The following is a 13,653-nucleotide window of genomic DNA, read 5'->3' on the forward strand; positions in this document are numbered from 1 at the left end:
CAAATCTGCATTGTTGCGCATATATTAATATTTGGCTCTTCAAAGAGACATGGTTAAAAATGTAAGGATAACACTACATTGCTTTTACAAAGCTTACAACTCGAAGGTCTCTGTAGGACAGTTTTAACTCACAGTTTTCAATAGGCTTCAGACCCTGAGCCACTAATAAGTACAGTCATCTCTCCATTCAGAAATTCCAGTAGCCCTGTATAACCTCTGTGTCTGAGGACCTCCATTTCTCTTGCAATTTTAAGTGAAGATCCAGTACTGATCCAGTATACTTCTGAATTTGAAACCTAAATGTACACATCATGAAATGAGACAGCGCTGTGCTTCTGAAAAATGCTTACATGAAAGGAAAATATTTATTATTCATTTTGATCATCAGCTAACTATGTCAAAGCACCAATTAATTCTCATGCATTCTCCTATCCAAAAGTACTCATCCTCAATATTAGAGCATTTTCCATCATCCTTGAATGATATGTATACAATACATTGCATCACATTCCACTGATTAAAGCATTCTGGTTCTATGTCAGTTCATGTACCATGTCAGTTCCATGCCGAAATTCAAACAAATCATAACTCTTGGAATTCCTTAGTACTTGACAGCACTTTGAACAGTTTAATGATGTATTTAAACAATCCGCAAAAAAAAAGTATACCATTCTTCTCTCTATTTCACAAATAAATCCATAATAACTCTAAGATACAAAAATCTAAACTGCTCAGAAAAACATACATATTATCTTTTCTTTCAGTCAATGAGGAAGACATTAACAACTATAGTCCTGTAACTCCACTCAGATCATGCAACATAATGACCCTCCCCACATCATTTTCTTTCCTTCTTTCTTTCTTTCTTTCTTTCCTCGCTTACTGACTTCCATAATTTGTAATGTCACTCCACTGCTTACTGCGCTCCACTGGCTTCCGGTAGCTGCCCGCATCCAGTTCAAGACACTGGTGCTGGCCTACCAGGCCACAAGAGGCTCCGCCCCATCATACCTTCAGTCCCTTATAACTCTGTATACCCCTACTAGGACCCTCCGCTCCACGACCTCTGGACAACTGACAGTCCCCTCACTTCGGGAACCACTCCTCCTGACCACGCCTCTTCTCCACCATTGCCCCGAGGTGGTGGAATGACCTCCCTCATGCAGTTAGGACTGCGGAATCTCTTACCATCTTCCACAGGAAACTGAAAATCCACCTCTTTAGAACCCACCTGTCCCCCACTGCCTAATCCTCCCTTTCCTTAAAAAAAAAAAAAAAAAGCTTGTCTTGTATCTGTGTTTCTCAAAGTATTCCAGGGGCGCAATACGAAGGGGCAAATTGACGCTCAGTCTTATTGTGATCTCTGCTCATGAGGTATTAGAAATCCGACTGATGCACTGATTGTAAGTCGCTTTGGCTAAAAGCGTCTGCCAAATAACAAAATTGTAACTGTAAAACTGTAATGGGACACGTCACAATGTCAACACTCTAGGTGCAAGCTGTCCCACCTCTTTCAACTGTTTCAAACTCATAAAATAAGAGTCGGGTAACTGCTGTTATTTCTCTTTTGTACATAAGCACTTAAAACAGTGTTTGGTTAGAAGACAGAACACAAGTGCTGAAATAGGGCGATAAACGGGGGACTGAGAGGAATGAAATTGCATTATGTAAGCCATCTGAACTCCGATGTATTTTGGAGGGCTCTTGAGTACACTTGATTAAGCACTAAAGGGAGACTTTACCGACTACCTGCAAAGCCAAGAGACTTGGGCGAGATGGTCAATTAGTCACTTCATTCATTCTGCTTCAGATTATGATGCCATTCTGAGAGTCAGAGGAAGTGCCATTTTCAGCATCAGAACCTAATTACGGATCTCTTGTATTGCCAGGTTTGCCAACTCACACATTTTAAAGATCCAAAGTAGATGTTCTGAGCATCTTATTCTGAATGACCATGAACTCTGAAGGTTATCAACGACAGCAAGACTGTCAGTCCAGACATGCTCTGCATTTAATTTCACCTTTCACTTGCAGAAATATAAAGGCTAACATAACAGAACCTGGCTGCTTTCAACACACCTATACACTAGGTTACAAGCTTGGCATAGAGATTGCAAAAATGAAGCGAGACAAGACCTTGAAACAGCGCCAAACCAACCCAAATCAATAAAAGAAAACAGTGTGATCCTCAGGCCTGCCTGACTACCTTGCATTAGGTAATTAATTACAGTCTCTGGTTGTCAGGTCAATAATATGGCTGGTTGACTGGCTACAGTAATTAGGCTTGAGTATTTGGATACCAAATTTTGGATAGGGAAAACTGCACAGTGACTTTCAAGTCTTTTCAAATGGGACAAGTTCATTTTGGCTGACATGCTTCAAAGCCAGAAATGTTAATTACAGTGCTCCACTTACCAATTTTGTATTAAAAATCTAAAATTTAAGACACACAAAACTGGAAATAAATTTTGTACTTTGTGAATAAAAAAGTCACATAAGAGATTTTGCAAGCCATTCCACTGATATGCAATTCATTCCACTGATTCCACTGATTAGACTCTAGTAATACCAGAGTTGCCATAATTCTAGAAATATTGGATAAATAGCCATATATATTCTTGATTCTGTATTTAAAATGCTAAATATTCAAATATCAAAACTACATACATCTCTCATTCTGCAACAGAGGTCTGGTCACACCAATTACAGTCTCTTAGCTCCAAGTACACCCAAGATGGAGTTGCACTTTCTCTGTCTCCTCCAGCTCCATCATAAACTTACTATTAGGGCACAGACTGCTGACTCTCCCTTCTTGTTTCACAAACAGTCTGAAGTCAGTTGCACATCTTTAACACAATCAACATGAATAAAGAATTGCAAATGTCTAATCATCTTACCATCACAAGGTAGCCAGTGAAATAACCAGAGAAATAGCTTGTCAGGTGGAGAAGAAAAAAAATTAGAATTAGGCCCATTAAAACGATGTGGGGTTTATATTTGTTTTTGTTTTGGTTTTGATTTGTTTGTAGACCTTGCACACACAAACCTCCAGAGGCATGTGCTTACTGTGCAGGTAGATGGAGGGAGTGAGAAGAAGAGCAGACAGACGAGGAAGAGGGACTGATGTGTAAAAGCATATTGCAAACAGTTATCTCTTAGTTTGTTTCTTATTCTACCTCATTGCACACTTGCACGGTTGTCTGCTCTTTTAACTTTATGTGCTTATTCTTACTTGTCTGTAATTTTAGGACCTTTTAGGTAGTTGTATATTCTAGTGGAGGCAGTCATGTGTTATAATTGTTTTTATATCTATAAATAATCCAAGTTAAATGAACTAAATCATGGGGGTTTTGTTCAATAACAACAAAAAAGGTTCCACTATTTGTGTGGTAGTCCAAAGTGCACTCAAAGTCTTTATTCAAGCTGCTGAAGAGATGAGAGATATAATGCCTTTCGACTGGCATGAATAGGTATGGTGAAAAGTCCAGCAGTTCAAGCATTAAAAATGAGAGCTAAACCTTTTTGATACCATGAACAGTGAACCTGGGGTACAACGCTTTTCTCTTTTGCTGTGAAGAGGACAACACAAACCACTAAGGCAGTCAATGCTTAACTAATGGTTGGACACTATTTAATTAATCATATAAGTATATTCTAATAAATATCTTCACGTAAATATAAATATATTCATGTAAATACCTAACCCAAAAAGGAAATGGACTACACTAACCTAATACCGACACCTGAATTACGAATGATTTGGTATGGCTTTGAGGTCCAAAGAGATGAGTAGAAGCCCTGTTTTGTCTTTCAACAGCATGGAAAATGCAGGCTGAAGTGACTCTTGGCATTAGTGAGGCATGCCATGTGTGAAAGTCTGAGTGATTTGCACACCTCCCACTACTCACATAGTTAACTGCACCACACAAGGTTTTGCCAGAGGTTGCAGGGGAGGGAGCCGTGGGTCGATAGGAAAATGGAAAGCTCTGTTTAATTTTGCATCCTGCCCCGCAAATGAGACAGCTGACATGTGTCAAGGCCGTCTTTGCTTTGATCTCCCACTTGCAAACTTTATTAGGCAAAGGCAACCCCACTTTCCAAACTGTCAACAAAAGAGTTTCCTCATTTGATAGCACTTCCTTGAGCACGCGCCTGCGAAAAAACAAAAAAAACAAAAAACGCATACCTTTCTATTGGGTTTCCATGGTAATGCTTGAGGGGCTCCAGAATGGCAATTAAGCATGTTTTTTTTTACATAATTGAAGCAAGATATGAATCATTCATCCAGTCTGGTTTATTGTGCTTCTATTTCTGCAGTCACTGTTTGAGACAATGGCAACACAGGGTGTAGTAAGTCCTTGAACAAAAGGAACATGAACATTATGTTATGTAATTAGCAGGCACTGGAATATCCTGAGATATATATATATCATCCTTTATACAGTTTTTGCAGGCATATACACTGTCCAGGAGCAAATTATAAGGTAGGACTCCCCTGTTGGTTTGCCCAATTGCATGTGCTGTTTACTCTATAGAAACAGCTGCTGTTGATGCTGCTTTAGGGATGCAGAAGCTTTGATAAAAGACCTGGAGGACAAAACAAGAGATACTGATTATAAACAGACAAGGGTAGGAACGGCAGCACCGAAGAGAGGTAAATCAAATCAGTTTTGGAACACATAGCAGTTCATTTCCTCCCTGCCCAATACTGTCCTCCTACATCAGTGTTCTGCTCTTCAGATTTGCTACACTTTAAATGTGTGACCATAATTGACCTTGGCCAGTGACAGAGAGGGGTAGTACGGTTTAGAGAGAGAGATAATACGCCTGTCCTCCAGTGAGAGAACCAGAGCAGAGAGAGAAAGAAATAGAGAGAGAGAGAGAGAGAGAGAGAGAGAAACAAAAGAGTAGGAGGCAGGGAGAGTGATAGACTAAACATGATTTAGAAAAACACATGCGCTTTTGTTTGCAGAGGGCTGTCTGAAAGTAGGTGAGAGGCGGGGGAGACACAGCTGAGCCGACACATTAACATGCAGAGCAGTCGCTCACAACCAGAGAGGAACCTAAGAAATTGTTTATTAATGCTGTCGGCATAAAGCCTATTAATTCACAGAAAAAGGTCAATCTTCAGGAAACCGAGCAGCGCCGACTGCAAACCCGAGCTCATGCAGAAAAAAAAAAAAAAAAAACCCTGTCAACACGATAAAGTGAGCTTCACTGAATCTTTCAGATAACGAGTCACAGGAACGAGAAAGAAAAATACTATTAAAAGTGGATATAGAGTGGCATATAAATATGTAAAGCTTCTATGTGCTAATACATTCCTTTGATGAGTCTAGTGGATGCATGTAATAAGGGATCTTTTTGACAGAACAAAAGACTGTATATATGGGGACAACCAAACAAAGCTTGTTAATGTTTGCAGCACATAAGAATTGCCCGTCTGAAATGAAACACTATCATGGTAGAGTATTACAGAGATTGTTCTGATTGCTCAGGTTTGAACGGTGTTGAATGGTAGTTCACGTAAGTCAAAATACATAGACGGAAAGTTCTTATATAACACGGAACATTGCATCACAGCGGATATTTATATGCAACGGATATGAGACAAACTATTATGACAAGTATGTCAAAGGGAGCACTTAATTTAGAAACAGCACAGTTGTCCAGATTATTTTCATCCGTATTTTATTAGTAATCCTACTGTACACTGTATTCATCTTGTCTAATCAGATGTGGTGTGATTAAAATATAACATATATTTATAACTCAGAAAATCAAGAATTTCAGGAATTTCCTTCAGGATGAATAAAGTTCTATCTTATCTTATCTTATCTTATCTTATCTTGTGTCTCTGTTTTGGAAAACAATGGCAGTCAGATATGATTCAAACTCCAAATCAAATGCTGGAGAATATTCAGGGCAACATCTGCTTTCACATCTCTTTAAGAAATTATCCCACATATTCTATGATTTTCCATGATGTAACAAAACTACATGGGCCACCACAGAAAAACTACAATCAACTTTTAAGAGGCTAGTTTGGTCATTACACAATCAAAAGCTGTTCTGGGGCAAATTAACATATTCATACAGACAATGTTAAAAGAAAAGGGATGAGAAAATTCTTTTTCGCCATTTCCAAAGATTTATAAACGAGTCAACTATTTGTAATGGCATGGAGTTTTAATAAAAAACCTTTCCATGAAGTTTTCAGGGGAATGTGTAGGGAGTATCCATGTGTTGACAGAGCTGTATCCTGGGAGTCTCACTGTATTTGAAAATGAGAGATTAAGTCTAAGACCCTCTCTGATCAACATGAATTTTTGACTTGTGTGGAACTCCAGTCCAAATCAGGCAGTTGGTTTGTCACTTTACTGTAGTAGGATTAGTCTGGCCAGCATGTTTACCAAGCATTTCACTATAACTTACTTTGCTGTTACTTACTGCTCGGCATAACGCCCCATTTCAATCGAAAACTTGAGCAAACACAACAGAGTACTTAAACTGTTCAAAATTGCTCTGAATGTCTTTATATTCTTTTATTAATTTTTGGTTAATCTGGAACATGTTCTGAAGAGGCTGAATGCGGTGTGAAAGAGAAAGCAGTCTCTCCATTAATTCTACGCTTTCGGTCGGACATAAGGAGAAAGACTTTTATAAGGCAGGCAACAAAGAGCACTCTGGCTTTTTGAGAGATGGGCAGCTGAAAGCACTTAAGCTCTCAATAAAGCCTCCCCTAAGGAACGTGACCTTTTAGCTGTGTTTAGATTTCTTAACACCTGCTCTGTAAAAGGCCAATCCCCAGGCTCCAAACGCTCTTTAAATGCCGCAAGCCTGCTTCTCCTGTGTATTTACAGAGAACATCAGAAAACCATCACATCTAGTCCACCCCCACAGCAGATTTTCACTCAAGATGTCTGGAGGCAGCAACGGCACAATGCCTTTCTCTTGTTACCATGAGGAAGAACCAGAAACTGAAAAAAAACTTCTGGAAAAAAACTTCTTATACAATTAGAACAACCTAAGTAGCAGCAAAAAAAAAAAAAAAAAAAAAAAAAAAAAAATATATATATATATATATATATATATATATATATATATATATGTACCAATTAGGTTTTATAAATGTTATCAGATAAATGTTATCTGGCAGAATGTTTGATTTAAACATTGTGAAGTCACTGCAGGACACAGGCCAAGAACTGCTGGCCAAGTTTCGGAGAACACTCTCAAAGACAAAGTAAAGAGTAAGACTGTATCCTTAAATTCAGTCTGCCTCAAAACTTTAAAGAGATCCACACAGGAAGGGAGGAGGGACAGCGGCTGTGTATACTGACCACCAGAGTGGTCCTGATCCCCTGTGATTGGAGAATTGAGTCCAGATTGATGTTAAAAGAAAGGTTCTCCATTCGTTCTGCCAGTTATTACTAAGCTGGTGAAAGGTAGTCTGACAAACCTGACTCCTACAGGACTCAAGGCTAGAGCAATCACACAGGGCATAACAGAAGAGGCTGTCATGCTCTTAGAGGCAGAGAGGGAGGAAGGGACGAAAGGCAACCAATCCTAAATTCTCCAGGGAGAAGATGAATGCATTTGAAAAACTGGGTCTCCATGGTTCTCTGCTATATCATAGGTGTGATGTTTCATATTACTGTTTGAAAAACACACTGAGCAGTGATAATTATCATGGCAATCAAATAAGAGAAAATGCATGTGAGCAGATTTCATTACTCATGAGCACTGGGTGTTCAGTAGTTGAGGGGAGGAAAGATTGCCTCAATAAATTCAAGACAAAAGCCATACCACAGACATCTGTAATTTAAAAATTTAAATAACTGAATTGTCAACACTCACCTGAACCATTCACATACAGAAGCTGATGTATCAGTACAATCATCAGATTACTATCTTGTAATGTGCTATAAATATATCTGCAGTCTATGAGTGTTATGGCTTGGCTAGGTGGAAACAAGACCACAAACAGGTGTGTGTGGTTTTCCCACTCCAGCTGGTTTTTTACAACAGCAGGGATTCCTGTCTGCTGTCAAGTACGGTGGGTCACAAACAGCTTCACACTCAGAGTCTGTGTCATTGTGTGTGTGTGTGTGTGTGTGTATGTGTGTGTGTGTGTGTGTGTGTGTGTGTACAGGCACACACACACACACACATACACAGAGAGAGAGAGAGAGAGAGAGAGAGAGAGAGAGAGAGAGAGAGAGAGAGAGAGACAGAGAGAGAGAGGGAGACAGAGACAGAGACAGAGAGACGGACAGATTTTTGACCTTATGTACACTGCCATGCATCATGGTGCATTTCATCAGTCTAGATTTTCTATTTTTGAGTATATTCACTGATGAGGATAACTATTCCCACGTTTAGATACTAGCCAGTAGATGCTCAGTGGATGCTGAGAGGATATAATCTGTGATGTCTAAGAGGATTAAAAGCCTGTTCCATTTTTGACATCATGATAAGCTAAGGAAATATAGGATGACATTTAATGGATTTCATCTATAAAATATATTTTATTCACCAAAGGAAATGACTCAGGAAAGGATCTAAAGTCTCTCTGTGTTGAGTTATCTAACTTTCTAAAATAAGTTGACAGTACAGGCACGTTGACAAATAGTACTGTTGCATTAAAAAAATGATAAGTTGTTTCAACTTGTGTGTTAGAGCTTACACATGTGTGTTTACAGAGAGCTGATATATCTTGTAAACATTACAAGCAAAGTCTTGATTCTCCTGATACAATAGGAGAACTCTGCCTAATTTGTCCAATCTCCAGTGCCTTCCTAAACACAGCCTCAATTTGCTTTGTATTTTCATTCGGGCCTGTATGGTACTCTTACGGGGGCTAGCACAGCGCAGTTTTTACAGTGGATCCCAAGAACTATTCACAGAGTGCTGTCAAGCGTTGAAGGATGAGGAGGAATATAAAAGGCACCATGGGAAATTTCAACCATCGGTCTGAGGCAGCGCTGAGCTCTGGCTGTGTTTGAATGCTCCGCGAAGCTCGGACTCTGTGCCCTCGGAGCCAACGCAGGCAATTAGAGAGACACAGCCAATGTGACATCCCAGCATCCCTTCAGAAATTCTTGAAATGTAAATGCGCTCAGAAACAGTGGTGGCTCAAAAGCAAGGGTGAAATGCCTCTCTCTCTCCCCATGGCCAATTCCTGCCTTAAGACTGCAAGCATGAAAATGAAAGGGAGTGAGAAACAAGATGTTTCCAAAAAGAATAGGTGTGGGGGTGAGTAAATTTCACTCTCTCTCTGTGTTTTTCAGATAGTAAGTTTCCTGAAAATTTACATACGATGGTGTTATTTTCACCGATGGTGGAATCATCTCACTACACTACTATGTACACGTTTTAATAGAACACAAGCAACAAGCTGTTTTTGGTGGCCAGATTACAAATGGATGTAATTAATATCCTGCATTAACCTTAACTAGAGTTTATGGCATGACCTGCAGAGAAATAATGCCATATTCCAGCTGTCATAATATGTCTTTGAATCTATGCTATATCAGGGGACTTTCAATAATGCTCTGCAATGTAAATGTAGCATTAATCAGGGAAAGTGCCACATGAGGGAGTCACAGGGAGTCACGATGAGACTCATCCCCCAGGAGATTATGTCACCATTCTATCCCAGCATAGAGGCCTGTAATGTTCTGTCACATTAGCGAGAATGGGACTGGCCGTGGTCTAAGAGCAGCATGAGAGAGACTCAAACCATTGGACGATCTCTCAGATATGAAGCCGGCTGGGCAGACACAAGGAATGACCCCTGTGGTCTGCATGTTGGAAGCCAAGCTGTCTGGTCCATTGCTGAGTCCCAGCTGTTTCAGGTGCTTAGATTAATGACGCTGCCGATTAAATGGAATTGCAGAGGCTCCAGCTGGTGGAGGAGGCTGTGGCTTTGACAAACAGGAGGCTATAATGTTCTGTAATTGGACTCTGTGGTTAATGGTGCAGAGGAACAAAAGTATGAGTTATGACCCTCTCAGAAGAATTTGTACTTATGTTTACCGCCACACTGTTATGCCTGCTTGTTTGCATGCTTTATTAGTGTGTACTAAAATTGAATAAGACTGAGATCAACGAGTTAAAAAAAAAACCTCATAACATATTTTGTACTGCACAGAAACACTGTCCATCTGATGAACCTTCACATGACAGGCATATGCATCCTCTGTCTGATAGACACTATACTGCAACAGATATTACTGAATAAACATTAAAATATTAGCAAACAGGTTAATTCACTTTTAATAGGGTATAGACACAAATGTGTTAATATGGGAAAAAAACTGGAAGACTACACATATGATCCTTACTTTAGACATCTGAGACTCAAGTTTCAACATCCACCTACCCTTACATATGCTCACCCTTACATATGTGTACAAACAAAATCACCAAATAAAAAAAAAATGTCTTAGCTATTACTTTCCTACATCCACTTCTTGCTGTCTTAAAGAAGGGAGCTGGATTGGGAAGACCAAGAGAGCAGCCCGTCAGGGAGTCTGGCAGACCCCAGTCGGATTGCAGGAAGATAGTGGGCAGTGATTACCTAGGTTTTACTTTGAACCATAGCATTCAGTGTGCTTTCACCCTTTCAGAAAAGAGTAGCACACATGTCTTCCTCAGCCCTATGAAGAGTCAGATAGCTAGGGCAAACCCTGTCAACTCTGGGTTGGATGAGGGCTCAGTGGAGAAACCCATAACATTTTTGTTCGGAACATTCCCCTTGGTTACCAGCAGGGATAAAAGATGCCATAAATACCGCCCAAGGACTGGGCAGCTGTACAGATCAGCTATGGTGAGTGGCACAGTAAAGAAGGCAACCCTCTGGATTTGGGAGATATGCAACAAATATGGTACAGTAAATCCTGTGATCAATGACTGAGGGAGATACTTAAGCATCTCTTTTTTCAGCTTCCATGGGGACAGAAAAATGTTGGCACCAGCAATGGAATTTTGAAAGGGCAGTAATTCTATGTCTGTTTAACACTGTAATGTACACAGACGATACTTAAAGCTTAAGCAGGCTAACCGGTCTTGACATTCAAGAGAAAGCTTTCATGTAACATCCTAAGTGATGGAGAGGGACAATGGGAGATTTGGCTTTATTCATCCAATGTCAAACAAAATCATGAAAATGCATCCAAATTTCTGTCGAAATTTAGTACAATTTAACTAGCACTGATTGAATGCGTTGTTCCATGGAAGCGGATCTGTTTTATATCACTGGAAGTTGAGTGTAACCCTTACAAATGCACTGTGATTAAAGCGTCATCTGTTTTTATATGACAGCAATAAAATGGAACCATGTCTCTCAGAACTCAACGAGCAACTTATGCCAATTTGTCTCCAAGGACTGCCAACTCATTCTCTCCAAACTTCTCTCCCTAACAGCAGCTGCTGCTGTCTTCTTCGGCTTGTGTTGTTGCATATGTTGGTTTGTGTGTTGCCTGGTGACCTACTACTGCCCTCTCTGTTCAAAGTCAAATGTCTCATGATAAAAACAAAGTCTGAGTTTTGACTTGAATTATTTTACGACTGGGACAAGCACCAAAATTTAATGGCTGGAGTCCAGGATGCTTTGATTGTCATCATGTGGCGTTAAAGCACATGATCAGGATCAACAGCTTTAGTATAAATATCCAAATGTATGTCAGCTGTAAACACATTAGAAAGTTAATCTCTTATGGCTCTTTGCCTTCAGTTTAATTTCCCACTATTCTAATCAAATTATTCTGATTTATTTTAGTCGAAATTAGTGTTAGAGCAATAATGGCAAAAAGAAAACAGAGAGGGACACTTTAATGTAGATGCCAGCCGTATTTCAACATTGGCTCTTTTTTTCCTGGAATTCTGGGAAGGGTAAACAATGGAGGCTGGAGCGAGAAAGAGCCAAATGAATTTTCATGATTCACAACCTTTCGGCAATAGCCTCCGCTATTGATTTCCACCAGTACTGGAATAAAGCTTGATAAAATGTTACTTTCATTTCATGAGAGGAAATAAAAGAGACGCAGGGGGAGCACTGGGTTGTGGATGCTATAAGGCTGCTTCAGTGTTTTTTATGTTTGTGTGGGGGCCTCAATTTTTTTTTTTTTTTCCGCCCCACTCACTGCTTTGACTGCAGCAGTGTGTCCGTAAAGAACCGTCCACTTTTTCACCACAACTTTTCGCAATCTTGGGAGCCTTCCAAAGAGACTGCGATACAGTCTAGTGTCTTACACATTAACCTCTCACGCATTGCTCCAAAAACAATGAAGATAGGCCTGGATGGAAAAAGGAGTGTGGCTCATTCCAGTCTATGAGTGACTCAAGACAAAGCAGGAACTAGATGTGTAACAAGTAACCGATTCCTATCGGTGAATCAGTTGAAATGCTTAAGATAAGGGTGATTCGACTGAAAAGAAAACTTTACCCACGACCAATCAGAAGCTGAATCAAGTGTTGCATAGCACATTATACAACTTCTACAAAAGTCTTTATGCTTGAAATGTAGGAACTGCCTAATTGATACGCTGAACCACATTTTTGAGAGATAAAATTTGACTGGACTTTGAATTTATATCTTTGGATTGCAGCTGAGTCCAATATTACAGACCCATAGGAGACCCTGATTGCTTTGTGCATATGAGATTGTAAGCGGGGGAACAAGGATATTGAAGACACAATGTTTAATGTATCAAAATCTAAAATTTGGAAACATTCCGTGTTATGTAAAAAGGATGGGAAGCTCTATAAAAGCATTTTCACATGAATACTCGTGTCAAATTAAAACACGTTGTTCTTGGATAAATATGTTTATTCTTGGACAAATATATTTTTCTATGGCCTAAATTATAAATGGCTTATTTTTCAAGCCAGTCAAACTAGGAATCTACAACGAATCACACTGTATCCCACTGATCTGATACAATAAGCAAATCAACATAATTATATCTCTCTTCCCAACAAGCCAACACAATAGCTTCTTAGGGAAAATGGAGAACATAGTTAATCAATGCAAAGTAGATCCTAATTCATTATTAGATTTTCATTTAAGGAGGGCTCCAATACTAGCAGCAAAGATCCAGTCTAGGATTGGACTGTGTGTATGGTTTCTCGCTTTGATTTTGTGCCACTAATGTGATGGTTGTCTATAGGATTTAATTTTCCCATTAAAGTGAGCTTTATGTGCCATCAGACGAAAGCAAATTGAGTATCTGTGATGCTTGAATCATTTTATTGACCACAAACTATGTATTAAGACAGAACTTTGGTGTGACTATTCACAAATATAAAGCATGATCAATTTTGCATGTGTTGCCTCTGTTTGATACATCGCCTGGAGACATCTGACACATTTAAGGGAGATATCTGACAAGCTGACAAGATAACTGTGAAGTCATATCAAAATTTTGTGATGTCCATTACAAATAACCATAATTATCATGATATTATTTTATGAAGGGCTACAATACCGTGCCATATGTAATATGCTAATAACTTACTTTCGTTCACATCAGTGCATCTTGCTGCTGGACAGTTTGAGCGCAAACTGTGCAAGCATCAAATGACAGGTAGATCACAAGTAGGTTTCTCTCTAATTAGGAGTGTTTTTCCTAGCTGTAATTTCTCAGC

General features: G+C 39.4%; 1 protein-coding gene across 2 annotated transcripts in view; it reads right to left on the minus strand.

Annotated features, from left to right (window-relative positions):
• fgf14 (fibroblast growth factor 14) overlaps positions 1-13,653 on the minus strand; it is a 92,792-nt gene that overhangs the window by 2,571 nt on the left and 76,568 nt on the right. The window lies entirely within an intron of this gene.

The sequence above is a fragment of the Chanos chanos genome, chromosome 10 (genome assembly GCF_902362185.1).
Source record: "Chanos chanos chromosome 10, fChaCha1.1, whole genome shotgun sequence".
Taxonomy (NCBI): Eukaryota; Metazoa; Chordata; class Actinopteri; order Gonorynchiformes; family Chanidae; genus Chanos; species Chanos chanos.